We start from the raw sequence: 22074 nt of genomic DNA on the forward strand, positions 1-22074 counted from the left end.
TTGCGACCTTGTGAAAGGCCTTTTTGAAACGCATTGCTGGCATCAAGTTCAAAATGAGCCTATATTTTTTTTCACGAAAACAACAAAATCTCCCAGGTTCAGCCATTGCTATGTTACCCTTGTACTATTTTCAATGAAATGGCAGGTTTATGCGCTTTGCCAATCACCGCGGTCCGCTTTTTGTCGTTGTTTACGTTTTACACACCACCCCGACTTATTTGGAAATGGTGTTGTGTGACTCCGTCTGCTGTTTTGATATTCTGTTTTGAACGAAAACCCGTCCATGATAACAGATGTCAAACGGCAATCGCCATCGCAGGAATTACCGATTATTTCCGTCATCTTGATTTTTAAATATTTCTGTTGTTGTTGTTTCCCTCCCATGCCGGGTGGCAATCCAGATCCGTTTCACAAGGTCTTTCAGAAACAGGCCCATTTGGTAGCCCGATGGACTGTGAAAGCATGACGGACGGCTCATTCCGCCGGCTGCCTTGGCCAAGGTGAAACCTGGGAGAGCGCTTGCATTGTTTGTGGAAGCATTATCGGGTAATGGAGGTCTGTGTCCGCCTGCAGTAATGACGGCTGTGAGGTGAGAATAATGGATGAGGCTGAGCGCTGCAATCTACCTGTCCACCTTTTCCTGCGGTAAAATCCTCCCCCACTGTGCGCTGAGTACAGAGCGGCGGCGGTCGCACAGAGCCTCATGCAAAGTGCAAAACTTACTTTCTGACAAATGGCTCCGGGGGCTGCCACTGTGTGTTCCAATAAAGCCATCAAACTGTCACTTCCAGGCTCTGGGGGGAAACATTGCAGGCTGTCATTACCACAAAACAAGTGGGCTGTTAAAGGGGCACTCTAGAAAAAAAATCTGCATTTACAGAAGAACGCAGAAAAGCTCATTTAAAGGTGCACTACTGCAAAAAAATTAAAAATATGTGCAAACATAGACACATAAGAAGTAAGATAAGCCATAAATTACTTTTCTCCTATGTTGCTGTCACTTACAGTAGGCAGTAGAAATCAGAAGTGACAGGTTTTGGACTAGTCAATCTCTTCATAGGGGATTCTCAGCAAGGCTTTTATCCTTTATAAAGATATTCCTGAAAAAGGATTTAAACAATGATACTGGACAGCTTCTCTGCTCACTACACAGTTTTTTGGCAGTTGGACAGAGCAATTAAGTGCTTTGGAAAATAAATATATCCCTGAGAATCCCCTATAAAGAGATGGACTAGTCCAAAACCTGTCTCTTCTCTCAGATTTCTACTACCTACTGTAAGCCACAGCAACATAGGAGAGAAGTAATTTATGGCTCATTTTACTCTGGAAAATATGTAATTCTTATTTGTCTATGTTTGCACATATTTTAAATGTTACAATGTTTTGCCATAATGCCCCTTTAAGTTCATCAAGGTCGGTGCTCAGGGCAAATTGTACAACACTGACTCAGCATGGTCTTTATTCTTTATAAAGACATTCCCTGAACAAGATTTATACATAGATGCTGGCCAGCCTCCCTGCTTGCTGTACACTTTTTTGGCAGTTGGACGGAGCAATTGCCATTCACTGAGGCCTGGTGCACACCAAAAACCGCTAGCAGATCCGCAAAATGCTAGCAGATTTTTAAACGCTTTTTCTTCTTTTTCTGCAGCGTTTTAGCTAGCGTTTTGCGGTTTTGTGTAGCGGTTTTGGTGTAGTAGATTTCATGTATTGTTACAGTAAAGCTGTTACTGAACAGCTACTGTAACAAAAAACGCCTGGAAAACCGCTCTGAAGTGCCGTTTTTTTCAGAGCGGTTTGCGTTTTTCCTATACTTAACATTGAGGCAGAAACGCATCCGCAATCCAAAATCTGCAGCAGCCCGGGAGTATGCGTTTCTGCAAAACGCCTCCCGCTCTGGTGTGCACCAGCCCATTGAAATACATTACCCAAGCGGATCCGCACCCGCAAGCGGATCGCAAACCGCAGCCGAAACGCTCTGGTGTGCACTAGGCCTGAGTGCTTTTAAAAAATAAAGAAAACCCTGAGAACCTCCTATGAAGAGATGGACTAGTCCAAAATCTGTCAGTAACGTTAGATTTCTACTTAAAGGGGAACTGAAGAGAGAGGTATATGGAGGCTGTCATGTTTATTTCCTTTTAATCAATACCAGTTGCCTGGCAGCCCTGCTGGTCTATTTCTCTGCAGTAGTATCTGATTAAAACCAGAAACAAGCATGCAGCTAGTCTTGTCAGATCAGACTTATAAGTCTGAACCACTGAAACACCTGATCTGCTGCATGCTTGTTTAGGGGCTATGGCTAATAGTATTAGAGGCAGAGGATCAGCAGGGCTGCCAGGCAACTGGTATTGTCTAAAAGGAAATAAACATGACAGCCTCCATATACCTCTCTCTTCAGTTCCCCTTTAACTGTAAGTGACAGCAACATAGGAGAAAAGTAATTTATGGCTCATTTAACGCCGAAAGAAACATACTTCTTATTTGTATATGTTAACATGTATTTTACATTTTAAGATTTTCGCGACAGAGGTCCTTTAAAGTGGACCTAAACTCTTGCACATAGCAGAAGGAAAACATAGAAAAATGCACCCTGTATGTATTTAGAGAGTTTAGCCTATTTAACCCCCCCCCCATCTGTGACTAATCACCACTGTAATTTGATCTCTCAGCTGTGTCAGCTCAGGAATCTCCTCGGCCATGGCAGAGCAGCTAATTTGTAAACACAGGATGTTAACCCTATGTCTGCTTCCATCAAAGCAGGAAGTAGGCCCACTGTAGATTTTTTTTTTTTTTTTTGCAGAATTTGTATCAGCTGTAACAAAGGAACGTTTTTGTTTAAATGTTATTATGCTGTTGCATATCTTTTAGAGCAGAGAGTAAGTTCTGAATTCAGGTCTGCTTTAAAGAGAAACTCCAACCAAGAATTGAACTTTATCCCAATCAGTAGCTGATACCCCCTTTTACATGAGAAATATATTGATTTTCACAAACAGACCATCAGGGGGCGCTGTATGACTGATTTTGTGCTGAAACTCCTCCCACAAGAAGCTCTGGGACTGCGGTACTTTTGGCAGTTTGTTACAATGTAAGGCCTCTTGCACACTGCATGCATTTCAGATTCCGATTCCGCTTTTTAATCTGTTTTTACATCCGATTCCGATTCAGATTTTTAATCTTAACTGCATGCTGCGTTTTTTGATCCGTTTTTCTGTTGAATGTATTCAGGGAAAATCGGAAACGGAATCGGAAACGGAATCGGAAACGGAATCGGAATCGGAAAACGGATTTGCAGTGTGCAGGGAGCCTAACATGGTTCAAAGACAGGAAATAACTGCTTACAGCTGTCTAACAGTCAAAACAGCTAGCAGCAGCTACATAACCTGCCCACAGTAAAAATGTCACCATGTAATAAATGTCAGAATGTAAATCGGGGAGAGGAAAGATTTTACAATGAGCAAACACTGACTAAATTATTTATACATAATTATTGAAAAAATGAAGCACTTTTTTTACTACATTATTTTCACTGGTGTTCCTCTTTAAAGAGGCCCTGGAGTGACATATATTAGAATGCAGTACACTATTGAGGATACCCACCTTTACGGTAATTTTCCTGGTTTCAGCATCAGAAATACTTCCTATATATATTGCTGTTTACAGGGCCAGATTTACTATAAGGCATTGTAGGCATGTGCCTACAGGCGCCTGATGATGGAAAGGCAGCTCCCTCCCCTCCCCTAGTTCCTCCTTCCCTTCCTCCCTATGCAGAGTCTTGATGAGAGTGTAGATGAGAGGTTACTCTCCCAGCTCTCTGCATTCCACTGACCAGATCTCCCTTCAGTCAGGGGAACCTCTAGCTACATAATACTGAGGTTTCTCTAGCTGCTTAATACTTGGGGCATGTCTAGTTACTTAATACTGAGGGCAGGGGCATAACTAAGACCCACCGGGCCCCCCTACAGAAATTTTATGCGGGCCTCCTCAGGGCCGTTTGGGGGGGGGGGGGGGGCTGGAGGAGTTGCAGCATGAGGGGAAAGCTATGGCCACACTTGGCGGGGAGGGGGGTGGTCCCCCACTCCCTCACCTCGGGCTCTCCCCTCTGCGCTCCCCTCCAGCTTCAATAATCATATGTGTGCAGCGGCGGGCAGCGGCAGCTACATACCTTCGGTGCGCTCCAGCGCGGACACTTCTCTCTCTAGTGTCTGACGCGACTTCCTGTTTATACAGGATCTCGCGTCAGAGGCTAGAGAGAGAAGCGTCCGCGCTGGAGCGCACCGAAGGTATGTAGCTGCCGCTGCCCGCCGCTGCACACATATGATTATTGAAGCTGGAGGGGAGCGCAGAGGGGAGAGCCCGAGGTGAGGGAGGGGGGGACCACCCCCCTCCCCGCCAAGTGTGGCCATAGCTTTCCCCTCATGCTGCAACCCCTCCAGCCCCCAAAAACGGCCCTAAACGGGCCCCAGGGGAGGGCCCGGGCCCCCCTGCGGGCGCATGGCTTGCAGTCCCCTTTGTTACGCCCATGATTGAGGGTACTTTTGGTTACCTAATACTAAAGTAAGGGAGTAAGGGAGAAGTGACAGCTGGGCCAGCCAGCACACTTGCAATGCGGTGGGCGGGTGTTTGTAGGTTCATGGAGGGCGAGGTGTAGGGTGCCAGACAATCTGTGCCTACAGGCTCCTGTGAGGTAAATACAGGTCCAGGCTGTTTATTATTATGTATCCCCCCCCCTCATAGTCATGCTTAGTCTAGGCTGATTAGCTATGGGGAAGTCTCCTCACAGAGCATGCTGGGAGACAGGGTATTATTTTCACTGCCTTTAGAATTGTTGTGCCATGCCTGAGAGGACAACAGGGACAGTGCTTAGGCGGGGGGTTGCAGGGCATAAAATACTTACCGATTCTTTGGGGGCATTTTCTTGCCTTTCTGTAGCTCTTAGCAGTTTTCCAGGGTCTGTGCACCACTCTCGGTGTGTCATGTGACCCAACGCAGGTCAGGTAACATGCCAGGAGCCATGCACGGAGGTATGCAAGGACGCAAGCCGCTAGGTGCAGCAGGAAGGGTAGAAGATGCCAGCCAGAGGCTCGTTAAGTAGTTTACACTGCACGGGGGGGGGGGGGGGGGGGGGGCGGATCGTTGTTCAAGCAACCAGCAAGCACATGCATCCGGCATTATGTGATCCCCGCCAGTGCCAGATACCGGGGGTCTTGCTGTAATCAGGAATAGGATGGCAATAATAAAGCGCTGCAGCTGAAAGCTGGATTATAGATGCTGTCGCTCCTTTCAGTCTCTCTTCTGCCGAAGCCGGTAATGAACTGGCCCCGTGCAGATCAGCGGGTTGTATTTCATGCCAATCTTCTGAGTCAGAAGAGGCGAGATTTCACCGTCCTGCTGGGCGCCCTCTCACATAAAGTGATAAACTAACGCGGCCATATTGCACTCAGCTGCCAGCGACGCACCACTGGGACTTGTTCTGTAAAACCTGCAAATATATCCAGACTAGACTTCTCTCCGCACAAGAGGAGGGAGGTTAACCCTGCCCTGACTTCCCAACAAGCCATCTTCTCAGAGTTAACTTAACCCGTTCTCAGAGATATGGACAACCTGCAAATATATGCAGACTAGACTTCTCACTGCACAAGAGGAGGGAGGTTAATCCTGCCCTGACTTCCCGACAAGCCATCTTCTCAGAGGGAACCTAACCTATTCTCCGAGATATGGACAACCTGCAAATATATGCAGACTAGACTTCTCTCCGCACAAGAGGACAGAGGTTAACCCTGCCCTGACTCCCTGACAAGCCATCTTCTCAGAGGGAACCTAACCTGTTCCCCGAGATATGGACAACCTGCAAATATATCCAGACTAGACTTCTCTCCGCACAAGAGGAGGGAGGTTACCCTGCCCTGACTTCCCAACAAGCCATCATCTCAGAGGGAACCTAACCTGTTCCCCGAGATATGGACAACCTGCAAATATATCCAGACTAGACTTCTCTCCGCACAAGAGGAGGGAGGTTAACCCTGCCCTGACTTCCCAACAAGCCATCTTCTCAGAGGGAACGTAACCTATTCTCCGGGATATGGACAACCTGCAAATATATCCAGACTAGACTTCTCTCCGCACAAGAGGAGAGAGGTTAACCCTGCCCTGACTCCCCGACAACAGGGACGGATCTAGACCAAGTTGCCCCAAGTTGCGCCTGGGGCAAGGTCAGGTTTTGGCGTCTAAACTGCCATTCCCCATCCAAATTTTGCCGCCTTTTTAAGAATTCAACAAACTGCGCCCGGGGCAAGAGACCCGCTTGCCCCCCCCCCCCCCCCCTAGATCCGTCCCTGCCCGACAAGCCATCTTCTCAGAGGAAACCCAACCCCTTCTCTGAGATATGGACAACCTGCAAATATATCCAGACTAGACTTCTCTCCGCACAAGAAGAGGGAGGTTAACCCTGCCCTGACTTCCCAGCAAGCCATCTTCTCAGAGGGAACCCCTAACCCCTTCTCTGAGATATGGACAACCTGCAAATATATCCAGACTAGACTTCTCTCCGCACAAGAAGAGGGAGGTTAACCCTCCCCTGACTTCCCAACAAGCCATCTTCTCAGAGGGAACGTAACCTATTCTCCGAGATATGGACAACCTGCACACTGATTTTGTTTTTTTAGACAGTTGACTTCAGAGCAGATAAAAATGGCGCAGGACGAGTGCCATTAAAAAAGGTGCCACGATTAGCAGCCAGGAGGTTAAATTATGGCGCCCGATGAATAGCTGGCGTTTTTATCGGACATCATAATTTAACCTCCTTGCCGCTAACCACAGCTTTTAATCATGCTACCTATTGCGGCAGGGATCAGACAGGTACAATTAGGCAGGGGGTTAGGGGTAGGCATGGGGTGGATTGGTTGTTGATGATTGGGTGATTGGGGGATCATCTTAAAGCAGAACTGAACTCAGAAATTCCTCTCCAGCATAATAACTTTTAAAGAAAAACATTTCTTTGATACAGCTGATACAAATCCTGAAATAAATCTGCAGTGTGTCTACTTTGTGCTTTCATGGAAGCAGACATAGGGTTAACATCATGTGTTTACAAATTAGCTGCTCTGCAGAGGCAGTCAGCTGTCACAGATGAGGGATCAAATTACACTGGTGGATTAGACAGGCCTAAACTCTCTAAGTACATACAGGGTGCATTTCTCTGTGTTTTTCTCCAGTCTTGAGCAAGAGATCAGGTCCACATTAATGTGTTTGGCTCCTATCTCTGCCATAAAATGATGCATTGTGAGCCTTTCTGGTTTCTGATATGCTGAAGTCATAACTTGAAGTCACTTTCGGTTCCAGGGAGGCCATCCTGTACTTTGTAGATTACGGTTGAGCGAAACACGCCAGCGACTGAAAGAAATGATAATTATTGTTTTTATTCGGGAGACACAACAGAAATGTCACTGATCGATAAACAGACTCATCTTCTTCTCCCGCCATTGTGCGTCCGTAGCGTGGCTGAGATGGAACGCCATTAGCGAAACCAGCCACTGCCAATTAAGACGAGTCCCCCTTGCTGATCGCCGTTCTCATCAAATTAGTGAAGTTCAGCAGAAGGGATCTGGGTGCGCGGTTTAATGGCTCTTTCACAGGCCCGATAGGAGGCGGTCGGCGCGCTCGCCTTTCATCGCGGCGCCAAAGCAAAGCCTTAATTATTTTAAAGAAGCAAAGTTCTCATTAAAATGCCTGATAAAGTGCGAAAAACGAGGGAATGCCAGTGAATCTGCGGTCATTGTAGGGGGGGGGGGTGTATGGGGGCAGGGGTAACCTATGTGAAGTCAATTCAATGGAAGTTTAACCTAGCTGCAGACTCTCCGTTAGGGCCCTTTTCCACTTGCAAGCGCAATCGCATTTGCGCTTGCAAAAGCTTCATTTTCCACTTGTTGCTATTGCGGTAATTGAAAATTGTGCTAATTGAAAAGTGCATTACAACTCTCATGTAACTCCCAATGCACTAGCGATCGGCAAAACGCCGGCGATCTGCTTTTTTAAGCGGATCGCGGCTAGTGGAAAAAAAGGGCTTTAGTATTAAGCTTTAAGAAGGCGTCAGGAAGGAAGGGTTTTAGGGTTAGGCTTAGGCATCAGGAAGGGGAGTTTTAAGGTTAGGCATCAGGAAGGGGGGTTTTAGGGTGAGGCGTCAGGAAGAGGGGATTTTAGGGTGAGGTGTCAGGAAGAGGGGTGGGGTTAGGCGTCAGGAAGGGAGGTCTTAGGAGGAAGCAGGAAATTTGGGCGCATGAGGCAAGTGGACAAAAAAGGCCCCATCATTCACTCACATATTAAATATCGTTTGACGGGCGCCGAACAGGAAAAAAGGACGCCCAGAGATTATTAACGTTTTCAAACTGTGCTTGTGATGATTTAAGTTTACAAAATGCACCCGTGAGGAATTACATTTACAAATATACTAAACATATGTATATTATTTAACAAAACCGTTGTTCAAAATGTTTTCACTTACTGTTTGTAAAACATTATTTTCCACATAATAAAGCGATCAGTAAGTAAATTGTAATATATTTTTTATAGTCACTATTTGTAAAACATTATTCACACAATAAAGCGATCACTAAGGGGGGTCTTAGGGTCAGGCACCACCAGGGGGGGGTCTTAGGGTTAGGCACCTCCGTGGGGTTGGTTAGGGATAGGCACCACCAGGGGGGTCTTAGGGTTAGGCACCACTAGGGGGGGTCTTAGGGTTAGGCACCTCCAGGGGGTTGGTTAGGGATATTAGGGTTAGACACCACCAGGTGGGTCTTAGGGTTAGGCACCACCAGGGGGGTCTTAGGGTTAGTCACCTCCAGGGGATTGGTTAGGGATATTAGGGTTAGGCACCACCAGGAGGGTCTTAGGGTTAGGCACCACCAGGAGGGATTTAGGGTTAGGGACCACCAGGTGGGTCTTAGGGTTAGGCACCACCAGGTGGGTCTTAGGGTTAGGCACCTCCAGGCGGTTGGTTAGGGATATTAGGGTTAGGCACCACCAGGGGGGTCTAAAGGTTAGGCACCACCAGGGGGGTCTAAGGGTTAGGGATAGATAGAAGGAGCATTCTGTGTAAGAGATGGGTTAGGTTTAGTTATTGTAAAATGTTAGTAATATTTACTAATGTTTTACAACAGTTATTACGAACGTACTTATATTTTTTTTTCATTGTTATAAACAATATTCAATATTTCAGATCTTGTTACATGAAGAAGTGATAAATGAAGGTTATACACAATATTATACAATTATAACGATTATACATATATTATGTTTTTTTAACAAACGTAATTATAAGTTTCACTTTCAAAGCAGGGAAGATTATCGTATTCACAATTTGCAATTTCATAGACATTATTAAAGTTTTTTTTTATTTGTAAAACATTTATGTAAACAAAACACAACACAACATTTTTGTAAACGCTATTACCACTTATCGCCCTTTTTTCCCGACGCCCCTTTTTGCATGAACGCATCTTAGGGTTAGGCATCAGTAAAGGGGTTTTAGTGTTAGGTGTCAGGAAGGGCAGTTTTAGGATTAGTTGTAAGGAAGAGGGGGGGGGTTAGGTTTAGGCATCAGGAAGAAGGGGTCTTAGGGTTGGGCATCAGGAAGGGGGGTTTTACGGTTAGGGATCAGGAAGAGGGGGGGTCTTAGGGTTAGGCAATGGAGGGGGCAGGGTACTGTGTGTGAGTAGGGTTAGGGATAGATAGGGAAAGGGTTCTGTATGTGAGTAGGGTTAGGTTTAGTTGTAGTAAAATATTGTTAAATAATTTGTTGTGTTCATTTGGCGCACAGAATAAACAATGGTATTTATCGTTTACACTTATTTCACTCACCCTGTTAATAACGTCATTTTACCAAACATATTAGTCTAACAGAGATATTCATGAAAAAAAAATTGTTATATGACATTTTGAAATTTTGACTGCACCCCTTTTTTCCTTGTGCCCTTATAGTACGCAGGGGGATTATGCCCCACATCCCAAGAGTAAAACGAGGGTAGATGGTATCTCATAGTCTGCTGGTCACTCTTTTGGCACCTGTTCGAAAAAGCTTTCCCCAAGTCACATGACCAGTTATATGTGAAAAAAGAATTGATGACGATCTGTATTGTTTATCCGGTTGTGAGTTGGACCATAATAGCGGTCAGGATGGTGGACAGAAGAGCAAGTGTCACCTCCTCTAGCGGGTAGGTGAGTGTGAGCACTAAGCAGTGTTATGTACTCCATACACAGACTGCTATGGAACATGTCGGCACCCTGGTGATAAAAGTGGATAAATAAATTCAAGTTTTCCATCAGAATATTGAGGTTAGGCTGGTAACGATTACAGAGAAATTTAGACATTCACTTCACGTTCCTTTTTGTAGTGTTGGAACCCCGCTATGAGCATTTATCTAATCCTCTCCTTACCTCCTACAGGGAGCCGCCGGCAGCCTGACCCCGCCTGTCAGGGGAAGACAAAGAGAATGAAATTATCAGTTCAACAAACGTCTCTCCTCTCCTCTTCTCTAATATAACCACCATTGTAGAGCACCTGAGAAGTGCTTATTAACCTCATCGCAGACTCTGACCCCTCCGCCTCACACACTCCGTCTAACTCTACCAACCGCCGCTCCCGCAAACTCCTTCTGACAAATTAATTGGTGGAAGGCGGTAATGTGTTTCAATGTCATCTTGTGTTTGATGTCACAGAGTCAGGCTGGAATGTGAGCAGTACACGTAAGTAGAAAAAAGGCAATCAAAGGGAGATCAGTAATGGAGAAACACCAAAGGAAAAGAACGACTGAAGACACACAAAAAGAAGCCACCATGATTGTCCATACCGGTGGAGGCCAAAGTGGAGACATGGGAATGGAAGGGGGGAACACAAGATAAGAGAGGGACACACACACCGAAAGAAGCCGCCATGATCTTCCATACCGGTGGAGGCCAAAGAGGAGACATGGGCATGGAAGAGGGGACCACACAATAAGAGAGGGACACACACACAGAAAGAAGCCACCATGATCTTTCATACCGGTGGAGGCCAAAGAAGAGACATGGGCATGGAAGAAGGGACCACACGATAAGAGAGGGACACACACACAGAAAGAAGCCACCATGATCTTCTATACCGGTGGAGGCCAAAGAAGAGACATGGGCATGGAAGAAGGGACCACACGATAAGAGAGGGACTCACACACAGAAAGAAGCCACCATGATCTTTCATACCGGTGGAGGCCAAAGAGGAGACACGGGCATGGAAGAGGGGACCACACGATAAGAGAGGGACACACACACACAGAAAGAAGCCACAATGATCTTTCATACCGGTGGAGGCCAAAGAAGAGACATGGGCATGGAAGAAGGGACCACACGATAAGAGAGGGACACACACACAGAAAGAAGCCACCATTATCTTTCATACCGGTGGAGGCCAAAGAAGAGACATGGGCATGGAAGAAAGGACCACACGATAAGAGAGGGACACACACACACAGAAAGAAGCCACAATGATCTTTCATACCGGTGGAGGCCAAAGAAGAGACATGGGCATGGAAGAAGGGACCACACGGTAAGAGAGGGACACACACACAGAAAGAAGCCACCATTATCTTTCATACCTGTGGAGGCCAAAGTGGAGTAAAGGGGGGAAACAAGATAAGAGAAGGGGACTTAACACATCTCTCTGATGAGTCCATCACCTTCCTGGGAACCATAAGTCTGGGATTACCAAGCGGTGTTAAGATGGTAGATGGGAGTCTAGTCTGTCCACCGGCACTTCCTCTCATGTCTTCTCTCCACTGCCAGGGCTTCTTCTTGTCTCTTTACATCCGGTGAGCTTTCAGTCACGTGACAAACACTAGAGGAAAAACACTAGAGGTCTCTAGTGTTAACATAACAAGGTACGTGCCACGGTGCCTTTAGTGTTGGACCTCTAGTGTTTACAGGTCACATAGGTGCCCGGGAGTATCGGCAGGGTATGGGAACAGATTTTCAATAGATTTAATGCTGAAACCTATTGAAAATCTGTGTACAGTGTGTGGAGGGATTCAATAATGGTCTGAGAGGGATCTCTTTGATGGCCACATCGACCAGTGAATGGCCCACTGGACCGTAGCCTTTTTTTATTATTTTTATTATTATTATACCCTGACTAACCTCCCCTTCCCATTTCCCCTAGCCCATTAAATTAACACCATACCCCAACTAATGACCCTTCCCAGAAAGTCACAGTACTAACCTTCCTTTACCCCCTCCCTAAAAACTAACATCTGTCCCCAGCCAGTAACCTTGATACTCACATATAGCAGTCTTCATCCCAACACCAACTTTAACCAATATCAATGGGAATCAGTCAGTTCCTGGAATATTTCATAGCTAAATGCCAAATTCCAAACTAACCCCTATCAGGAAAACTCTATCTGCCACGTCCATCCTGATGAGCAGTTGTGCGTTTTCACTGGGTATGAATGTGGTTAAGGTAAAGAATAAATAAATTAGTGTGTCACCAGGAGACATTTTTCCAAAACTACTTTTTCTTTTTCTGAGGAAAGTTTTACACAAAAACATTTACTTGTACTTCATTGGCTGCAAATTATTTTTGTAAATAAAATGAAAATGTTTTCAAAACTTTTGGCAAAAGTGTCCATACCTTCTGGAGCACTGACTTGGAACCAGTATCGATATGCAGTGTTCTGCTTGGATAGGATCAGAGAAATGTAAATATTTCCAGAAAATGTATTGCAAGCAGATTGGAATTAAGGAGGCTCTTCCTAAAGGCTCATACACACATCAGACATATAAGACTCATACACACATCAGACCATAGTCTTTGGAAAATGAAAGATCACAGACCAATCTTACCACCCTTCATGTAGTATGAGAGCCATACTCTACTCAGTCTTTTCTATGGAGCTGAACTCCACATCAGAAAAAAATCTTTGCAAGATGCTGCACACACAGATGCTGTACAGACACAAAAGATCAGTATCTGCAAAAGATCTGTTCCTGCCAAAAATCCATTCCTGCAAATTGCAATGATAGTCTATGAGATCTGCAGATCATCATACACACATGATTTAACTGACATTCATCTGCAGATCAAGCAATCATCTGCAGATCTGAAAATCCATCCTGGTGGGTCTGATCTGCAGATGAATGTCAGTTAAATCATGTGTGTATGATGATCTGCAGATCTCATAGACTATCATTGCAATTTGCAGGAATGGATTTTTGGCAGGAACAGATCTTTTGCAGATACTGATCTTTTGTGTCTGTACAGCATCTGTGTGTGCAGCATCTTGCAAAGATTTTTTTCTGATGTGGAGTTCAGCTCCATAGAAAAGACTGTGTAGAGTATGGCTCTCATACTACATGAAGGGTGGTAAGATTGGTCTGTGATCTTTCATTTTCAAAAGACTATGGTCTGATGTGTGTATAGGGCCTTAGTCTTTGGAAAATGAAAGATCACAGACCAATCTTACCACCCTTCATATAGTATGAGAGCCATACTCTACACAGTCTATTCTATGGAGCTGAACTCCCCATCAGACAGAAATCTTACCCCCTTCCATGTAGTATGAGAGCCACACCTACACAGTCTATTCTATGGAGCTGCACTCCCTATCAGACAGAAATCTTACCCCCTTCCATGTAGTATGAGAGCCACACCTACACAGTCTATTCTATGGAGCTGCACTCCCCATCAGACAGAAATCTTACCCCCTTCCATGTAGTATGAGAGCCACACCTACACAGTCTATTCTATGGAGCTGCACTCCCCATCAGACAGAAATCTTACCCCCTTCCATGTAGTATGAGAGCCATACCTACACAGTCTATTCTATGGAGCTGCACTCCCCATCAGACAGAGATCTTACCCCCTTCCATGTAGTATGCGAGCCATACTCTACACAGTCTATTCTATGGAGCTGCACTCCCCATCAGACAGAAATCTTACCCCCTTCCATGTAGTATGAGAGCCATACTCTACACAGTCTATTCTATGGAGCTGCACTCCCCATCAGACAGAAATCTTACCCCCTTCCATGTAGTATGAGAGCCATACTCTACACAGTCTATTCTATGGAGCTGCACTCCCCATCAGACAGAAATCTTACCCCCTTCCATGTAGTATGAGAGCCATACTCTACACAGTCTATTCTATGGAGCTGCACTCCCCATCAGATAGAGATCTTACCCCCTTCCATGTAGTATGAGAGCCATACCTACACAGTCTATTCTATGGAGCTGAACTCCACATCAGACAGAAATCTTACCCCCTTCCATGTAGTATGAGAGCCACACCTACACAGTCTATTCTATGGAGCTGCACTCCCCATCAGACATAAATCTTACCCCCTTCCATGTAGTATGAGAGCCACACCTACACAGTCTATTCTATGGAGCTGAACTCCTCATCAGACAGAAATCTTACCCCCTTCCATGTAGTATGAGAGCCACACCTAGACAGTCTATTCTATGGAGCTGCACTCCCCATCAGACAGAAATCTTACCCCCTTCCATGTAGTATGAGAGCCACACCTACACAGTCTATTCTATGGAGCTGCACTCCCCATCAGACAGAGATCTTACCCCCTTCCATGTAGTATGAGAGCCATACCTACACAGTCTATTCTATGGAGGTGAACCCCCCATCAGACAGAAATCTTACCCCCTTCCATGTAGTATGAGAGCCACACCTACACAGTCTATTCTATGGAGCTGCACTCCCCATCAGACAGAAATCTTACCCCCTTCCATGTAGTATGAGAGCCACACCTACACAGTCTATTCTATGGAGCTGCTCTCCCCATCAGACAGAAATCTTACCCCCTTCCATGTAGTATGAGATCCACACCTACACAGTCTATTCTATGGAGCTGCACTCCCCATCAGACAGAAATCTTACCCCCTTCCATGTAGTATGAGAGCCACACCTACACAGTCTATTCTATGGAGCTGCACTCCCCATCAGACAGAATTCTTACCCCCTTCCATGTAGTATGAGAGCCATACTCTACACAGTCTATTCTATGGAGCTGCACTCCTCATCAGATAGAAATCTTACCCCCCTCCATGTAGTATGAGAGCCATACCTACACAGTCTATTCTATGGAGCTGCACTCCCCATCAGACAGAAATCTTACCCCCTTCCATGTAGTATGAGAGCCACACCTACACAGTCTATTCTATGGAGCTGAACTCCCCATCAGACAGAGATCTTACCCCCTTCCATGTAGTATGAGAGCCACACCTACACAGTCTATTCTATGGAGCTGCACTCCCCATCAGACAGAAATCTTACCCCCTTCCATGTAGTATGAGAGCCACACCTACACAGTCTATTCTATGGAGCTGCACTCCCCATCAGACAGAAATCTTACTCCCTTCCATGTAGTATGAGAGCCATACTCTACACAGTCTATTCTATGGAGCTGCACTCCCCATCAGACAGAAATCTTACCCCCTTCCATGTAGTATGAGAGCCACACCTACACAGTCTATTCTATGGAGCTGCACTCCTCATCAGATAGAAATCTTACCCCCCTCCATGTAGTATGAGAGCCATACCTACACAGTCTATTCTATGGAGCTGCACTCCCCATCAGACAGAAATCTTACCCCCTTCCATGTAGTATGAGAGCCACACCTACACAGTCTATTCTATGGAGCTGCACTCCCCATCAGATAAAACTCTTTGCAAGATGCTGCACACACAGATGCTGTACACATGCATCAGGTCAGTATCTGCAAAAGATCTGTTCCTGCAAAAGATCCATTCCTGCAAAATGCATTCATAGTCTATGAGATCTGCAGATCCTCATACACACCTTGTTTAACAGACATTCATCTGCATATCTGACAATCATCTGCAGATCTGAAGATCCATCCTGGTGGATCTGATCTGCAGATTAATGTCTGTTAAACAAGGTGTGTATGAGGATTTGCAGATATCATAGACTATGAATGCATTTTGCAGGAATGGATCTTTTGCAGGAACAGATTTTTTGCAGATACTGATCTTTTGTGTCTGTACAGCATCTGTGTGTGCAGCATCTTGCAAAGATTTCTGTCTAATGGGGAGATCAGCTCCATAGAATAGACTGTGTAGGTATGGCTCTCATACTACATGGAAGGGGGTAAGATTTCTATCTGATGGGGAGTGCAGCTCCATAGAATAGACTGTGTAGGTATGGCTCTCATACTACATGGAAGGGGGTAAGATTTCTGTCTAATGGGGAGTGCAGCTCCATAGAATAGACTGTGTAGGTATGGCTCTCATACTACATGGAAGGGGGTAAGATTTCTATCTGATGGGGAGTGCAGCTCCATAGAATAGACTGTGTAGGTATGGCTCTCATACTACATGGAAGGGGGTAAGATTTCTGTCTGATGGGGAGTGCAGCTCCATAGAATAGACTGTGTAGGTATGGCTCTCATACTACATGGAAGGGGGTAAGATTTCTGTCTAATGGGGAGATCAGCTCCATAGAATAGACTGTGTAGGTGTGGCTCTCATACTACATGGAAGGGGGTAAGATTTCTATCTGATGGGGAGTTCAGCTCCATAGAATAGACTGTGTAGGTATGGCTCTCATACTCCATGGAAGGGGGTAAAATTGGTCTGTGATCTTTCATTTTCCAAAGACTATAGTCTGATGTGTGTATGCACTCTGACAGTCTGCATTTTTTCCAGAGCTAATGCTGAATAGGAAATTCCTGTATTCCCAAATTCTTAATTGTTGGTTTTATTGTTTGAAAATCTGGGTCTGAAGTATCAGCCATATATCATGTCACACTGACATGCTTGAAGAGACAATGAAGCGAAAAAAAAAAGTGTGATATAATGATTTGTATGTGTAGTACAGTTAAGAAATAAAACATTAGGGACAGAGACATAAGTCTAATATTGTTTCCAGTACAGGAAGAGTTAAGAAACTCCAGTTGTTATCTATGCAAAAGAGCCATTGAGCTCCACCACTTTCAAAGTCGCAGAGAGCTCTGTCTTCTGAAACTTGTTATTTCAACTGTCAGTCACTGTATTTTCTTTTTCTCCCCAGTGGCAGTGGACAGTTCAAAAGGTCACTAGCCTGCTCTGTAAAATCATTTAGAATGCTGAGTAGTGTGTAAATTGCAAATGTTAGAGAATGATGCAATGTTATAAAAAAACACTATATAACTGAAAATAAAAATATGAGAATATTTTCTTTGCTACTAATGTTCTAGTAATTATCCGTACGACATAACCAATTCATTATATCATAATTTTCAGTGTCTCTTTAACCTCCCTGGCGTTATGATTATTTCCAGATTCAGGGTCTAAAAGCCGTGACATTTTTTGACATTTTTTCGCAAGCTTTTAGATTCTAAAAACAAGAAAAATAAAGAAAAAAAAGCATACCACAGAGAGATCTTCAGCAGCCCTACATATAACTCATTCAGGCACAGGATTACCGCTCCGAGCTGTGGATTTCCGAGCCTGACTTGGAATTTCTGCTAAGGAGGTTAATTCAACTCCCACACAGAGTAATGATGACCTACTCAGCTTTTCATCATCACTTCTCTGCTCTCATAAGTTTTTGTACATCCACTCAAGTCATGTTCACAGTGGTGCGTTGCGGTGTAATGGCACCGCAGTATCAAGCAGGCTGTGAATACCGCAGATCTTTGCCAAGATGTTTCTTCTTATAGGTGTTGTCAGCCTCCTGTAAAAACAGACAAACAAAAGTTTGCTTTCTTAAAACAGAAAGAATTTGCGATAATTCAGGTTGGAGTGAGCTTGAGATGTCTCCCAGTGCATCACTGCTGAATATATGCAAATTAACCATTGTTACCCTTAGAAGCTAAACACACCTCCAGAACCGCTGGAATGCAATGATGTGTCAGCTTGTTAATTTGTACAGAGCTATAATAATCCAACATGCATACAGACTGTTTCGGAATGTTTGATCCTCATCAGTGAATGGCATGGATTAATTTGGCTCTATGCAGTAGGGCTTGTAACACCGAGAGGTACAGACTAACCAGCAAGCTCATGGTGACCCAGAACTCATTGGAGTGTGTAAGGGACTACAATGGTCCCAGAGGACTCATGTCAGAAGCCGGAGCTCCGGTCTAGAGATGGAACACTGGGATGGGTGGGAGGTGGCACCCCAAAATAGATTTTTTTAAAAAAAAGAAATTATTGTAAGAATAATTACTCTTACCTCCAGTGAGGGGTAAGGTATCAAAAATCAATTTTATTGGACAGTTAAACAAACAACATGTTTCGTGGATCTTGAAGAAACAGGTAAGATCCACGAAACGCTTCTCATTATGCCACATGTTACTACAGGAACGTTTAAAGTTTGCATTACATCTACCATTTGTCTCCTGTTGCAAGATCAACATGATGGCAGCCATTCGCATTTTTACAAAAAGAAATAAAGATGGCACCTCTGACACATCTCTCACTTCTGCCTTCCTTGAAATGAAAGATAAAAAAAGTTTTAATGCCAGAAATAAAAAGAAAGGGATAAACTGCCTATTTGTAAATTATCAAACATTTTAAGAGATGTAAAATCATAATGCTCCTCCGTCATAATGTACATTATATAGCTGCCTTCACCCTCAGCCATACAGCCAAGTATTACATTCAGGTTTTATTTTCTAAGCAGTCTTCTGCTGAGTGTTTTAGCGGGGTCAGCGACCCACGGCCCCGCTTGCGGTCTGCTCCTCTGAACGTGATAATGTCTTTGCCATCGGGATCGATTGCACAGCTGATGGTCACGAAATTCAACAGAGGCATGTAAAGAAAGCAGCGCTGGTGATAAAGTCTGCTGTCTTTCAGAAGTAACTTAACACTGGCTGCGAGGGAGAGGCAGGCCGGGGCCGGTGGCTGGCTCCACGGCGCGCGGTAATGACATGAGCTGGAAGAGCGCGACGGCGCTGGGAGCAGACACTGAGGCTCCCTGATGGTTTAATTTTTGATTTAATTTTTTGATAATGCCCGGCTGAAGCTGTTTTTGTCTGAGACAGGCAAGAACGACTGTAAAGCGGCCGACGACGACTGGGGGTCTGCTGAAACTGGTTTCCTTTTCTCCCTCCCCCTTCTCCACACACCAACCCTTCAACTTTCAGATAGAATCTGGAATCTTCCTTTGCCGTTTGTCGTGCGGCAGGGCGGTGGCGCACAAAGCACCGCGGGACACTTTCACATCGCAAACATTAAATCCGAAGAAGAAAAGTTCAAAAGCATCTCTCTTTTTTGTTGTTGTTGTCTTTTGGCTGTTTAGAGGTGCAGCCTGACAATGGAAAATAAAGCATAAAACTGATGAAACAAAGCTACTCTGTGACTACAATTCCTGCTCTCACTGCGGCGACAGCAATAATAATTATAATGACAGCTACAAAAGCAACGGTAATATTATAATAATATAGTAGTATAAAACATATTTATATTCCATCTTTGTAGGGCAGAAATCCAGGCTGTTTATTTTGGAACAGGGCATTAAATGTCCATTACAGTGTCTATATCTGCAGTTCTAATGTTAGATATTATCTATATATATAATAGAGTAAGTGCCTCAACCTTCAAGCAAGAAGAAGTACTTTGCATGAGAAAATTTATGTGTACTCAAACACCAAGTTTAAGGCCTCTTTTCCACGGACTGTTGAGCTGTGTGCTCAGCAAGCAGTTACCAGGCAGCAGTGAGCAGATACCAGGCAGCAACAAGCAGTTACCAGGCAGCAGTGAGCAGTTGTGAGAGTTTGAGAGGCATTTCTCTCCCTATCAACAGTCCATGGAAAAGAGGCCTTACCCTAGCAAGTCTGGCTTGGCAAATCTGGCCTAATTGGCTATTCATGAGGCAATGCTCATGCAAATGCATGCACAAACCAATACTGCAAAGCGGTCACCCTGCTACATGCTACATTAGCACTATCCAGGAGCGCCACGGGGAGGATTCCCAATGCCCCCTTTTTATACAACCGGGGGGACCGCAGGGTCCCAGGCTCTCTCACTGCCTGGGAACCACAGCGGCACCCCGGAGGGGGATGCTGGGTGGCGCAGACGACCCCCCCAAGTGTGGCCAGCGCCGGGGAGAGCCGTCCACACCCACCTCCCAATACTAAAAACAGGCAGTTACCTTAACATCCATTGCGTTCTGCTACATGCGCATTAACTTGGGGGCACCACATTAGAAAGGAGAGAAGCATGGGTCACCCCGAGCTTTAGAGCTCAGGGGGCTGGCTCACATACAGCACTCCAGATAGGGGGGAGGACAGGCGCTGGCAACTCACTCCAGGGCTCACACCGCCGGAGCAAGCCATCCACCACCTGCCTCCAAAGGATACAAACTGCACAAAATGCTTTCCATGAGAAAATTAATGCGCATGTAGCAGAACGCAATGGACGTTAAGGTAAGTGCCTGTTTTTAATATTAGGAGGTGGGTGCGGACGGCTCTCCCCGGCGCTGGCCACGCTTGGGGGGGTCAGCTGCGCCACCCAGCCTCCCCCTCCGGAGTGCTGCTGTGGTTCCCAGGCAGCGAGAGAGCCTGGGACCCCGTGGTCCCCCCGGTTGTATAAAAAGAGGGCATTGGGAATTCTCCCCGTGGCGCTCCTGGATAGTGCTAATGTAGCATGAACTAATTCCCGCAGGGCGACCGCTTTGCGGTATTGGTTTTTTGACCCTGCATAGTTTGGCATGCGAAAGCAAATACATATTTGCATGAGCATTGCCTCATGAATAGCCAATTAGGCCAGATTTGGAAAGCCAGACTTGCTAGGGTTAAACTTGGTGTTTGAGCACGCATAATTTTTCTCATGGAAAGCATTTTTTGCAGTTGTATCCTTTGGCGTTAGATAGTGGATGGCTTGCTCTGGTGGTGTGAGCCCTGGAGTGAGTTGTCTGCGCCTGTCCTCCCCCCCCCCCCCCAGAGTGTTGTATGTATGTGAGCCAGCCCTGAGCTCTAAAGCTTGGGGTGACCCATGCTTCACTCCTTTCTAATGTGGTGCCCCCAAGTTAATGTGCATGTAGCAGAACGCAATGGACGTTAAGGTAAGTGCCTGTTTTTAATATTGGGAGGTGGGTGCAGATGGCTCTCCGCGGCGCTGACCACACTTGGGGGGGGGGATGTCGGCTGCGCGCCCTCCCCCTCCGGGGTGCCGCTGTGGTTCCCAGGCAGTGAGAGAGCCTGGGACCCCGCGGTCCCCCCAGTTGTATGGGGGTATTGGGAAGCCTCCCCGTGGCGCTCCTGGATAGTGCTAATGAAGCATGAACTAATTCCCGCAGGGCGACCGCTATGCGGTATTGGTTTTTTGACCCTGCATAGTTTGGCATGTGAAAGCAAATGTATATTAGCATGAGCATTGCCTCATGAATAGCCAATTAGGCCGGATTTGCAAAGCCAGACTTGCTAGGGTTAAACTTGGTGTTTGAGCACGCATACATTTTCTCATGGAAAGCCTACGTCTTCTTCTTGCTTCAAGGTTGAGGCACGTACTCTATTAGATAGATAGATGCGGCGTATGCTATGACGCGGGTTGGCTAGTTATTAATATTGTGTGTATTTATATAGTGCTGACATCTTCTGCAGCACTGTACGAAGTCATGTCACTGACTGTCCTCAGAGGAGCTCACAATCTAATCCTACCATAGTCATAGTCTAATGTCCTACCACATTTTTATTATGTATTTATATAGCACTGACATCTTCTGCAGCATTTTACAAAGTACATAGTCATGTCACTGACTGTCCTCAGAGGAGCTCACAATCTAATCCTACCATAATCATAGTCTAATGTCCTACCATATTATTATTATATATTTATATAGCACTGACATCTTCTGCAGCACTGTACAGAGTACATAGTCATGTCACTGACTGTCCTCAGAGGAGATCACAATCTAATCCTACCATAAACATAGTCTAATGTCCACCCATATTATTATGTATTTATATAGCACTGACATCTTCTGCAGCACTGTACAGAGTACATAGTCATGTCACTGACTGTCTTTAGAGGAGATAACACTCTAATCCTACCATAGTCATACTGTAATGTCCATCCATAATATTATTATGTAT

Source organism: Hyperolius riggenbachi, chromosome 8 (assembly GCF_040937935.1).
Source record: "Hyperolius riggenbachi isolate aHypRig1 chromosome 8, aHypRig1.pri, whole genome shotgun sequence".
NCBI classification, from domain to species: Eukaryota; Metazoa; Chordata; class Amphibia; order Anura; family Hyperoliidae; genus Hyperolius; species Hyperolius riggenbachi.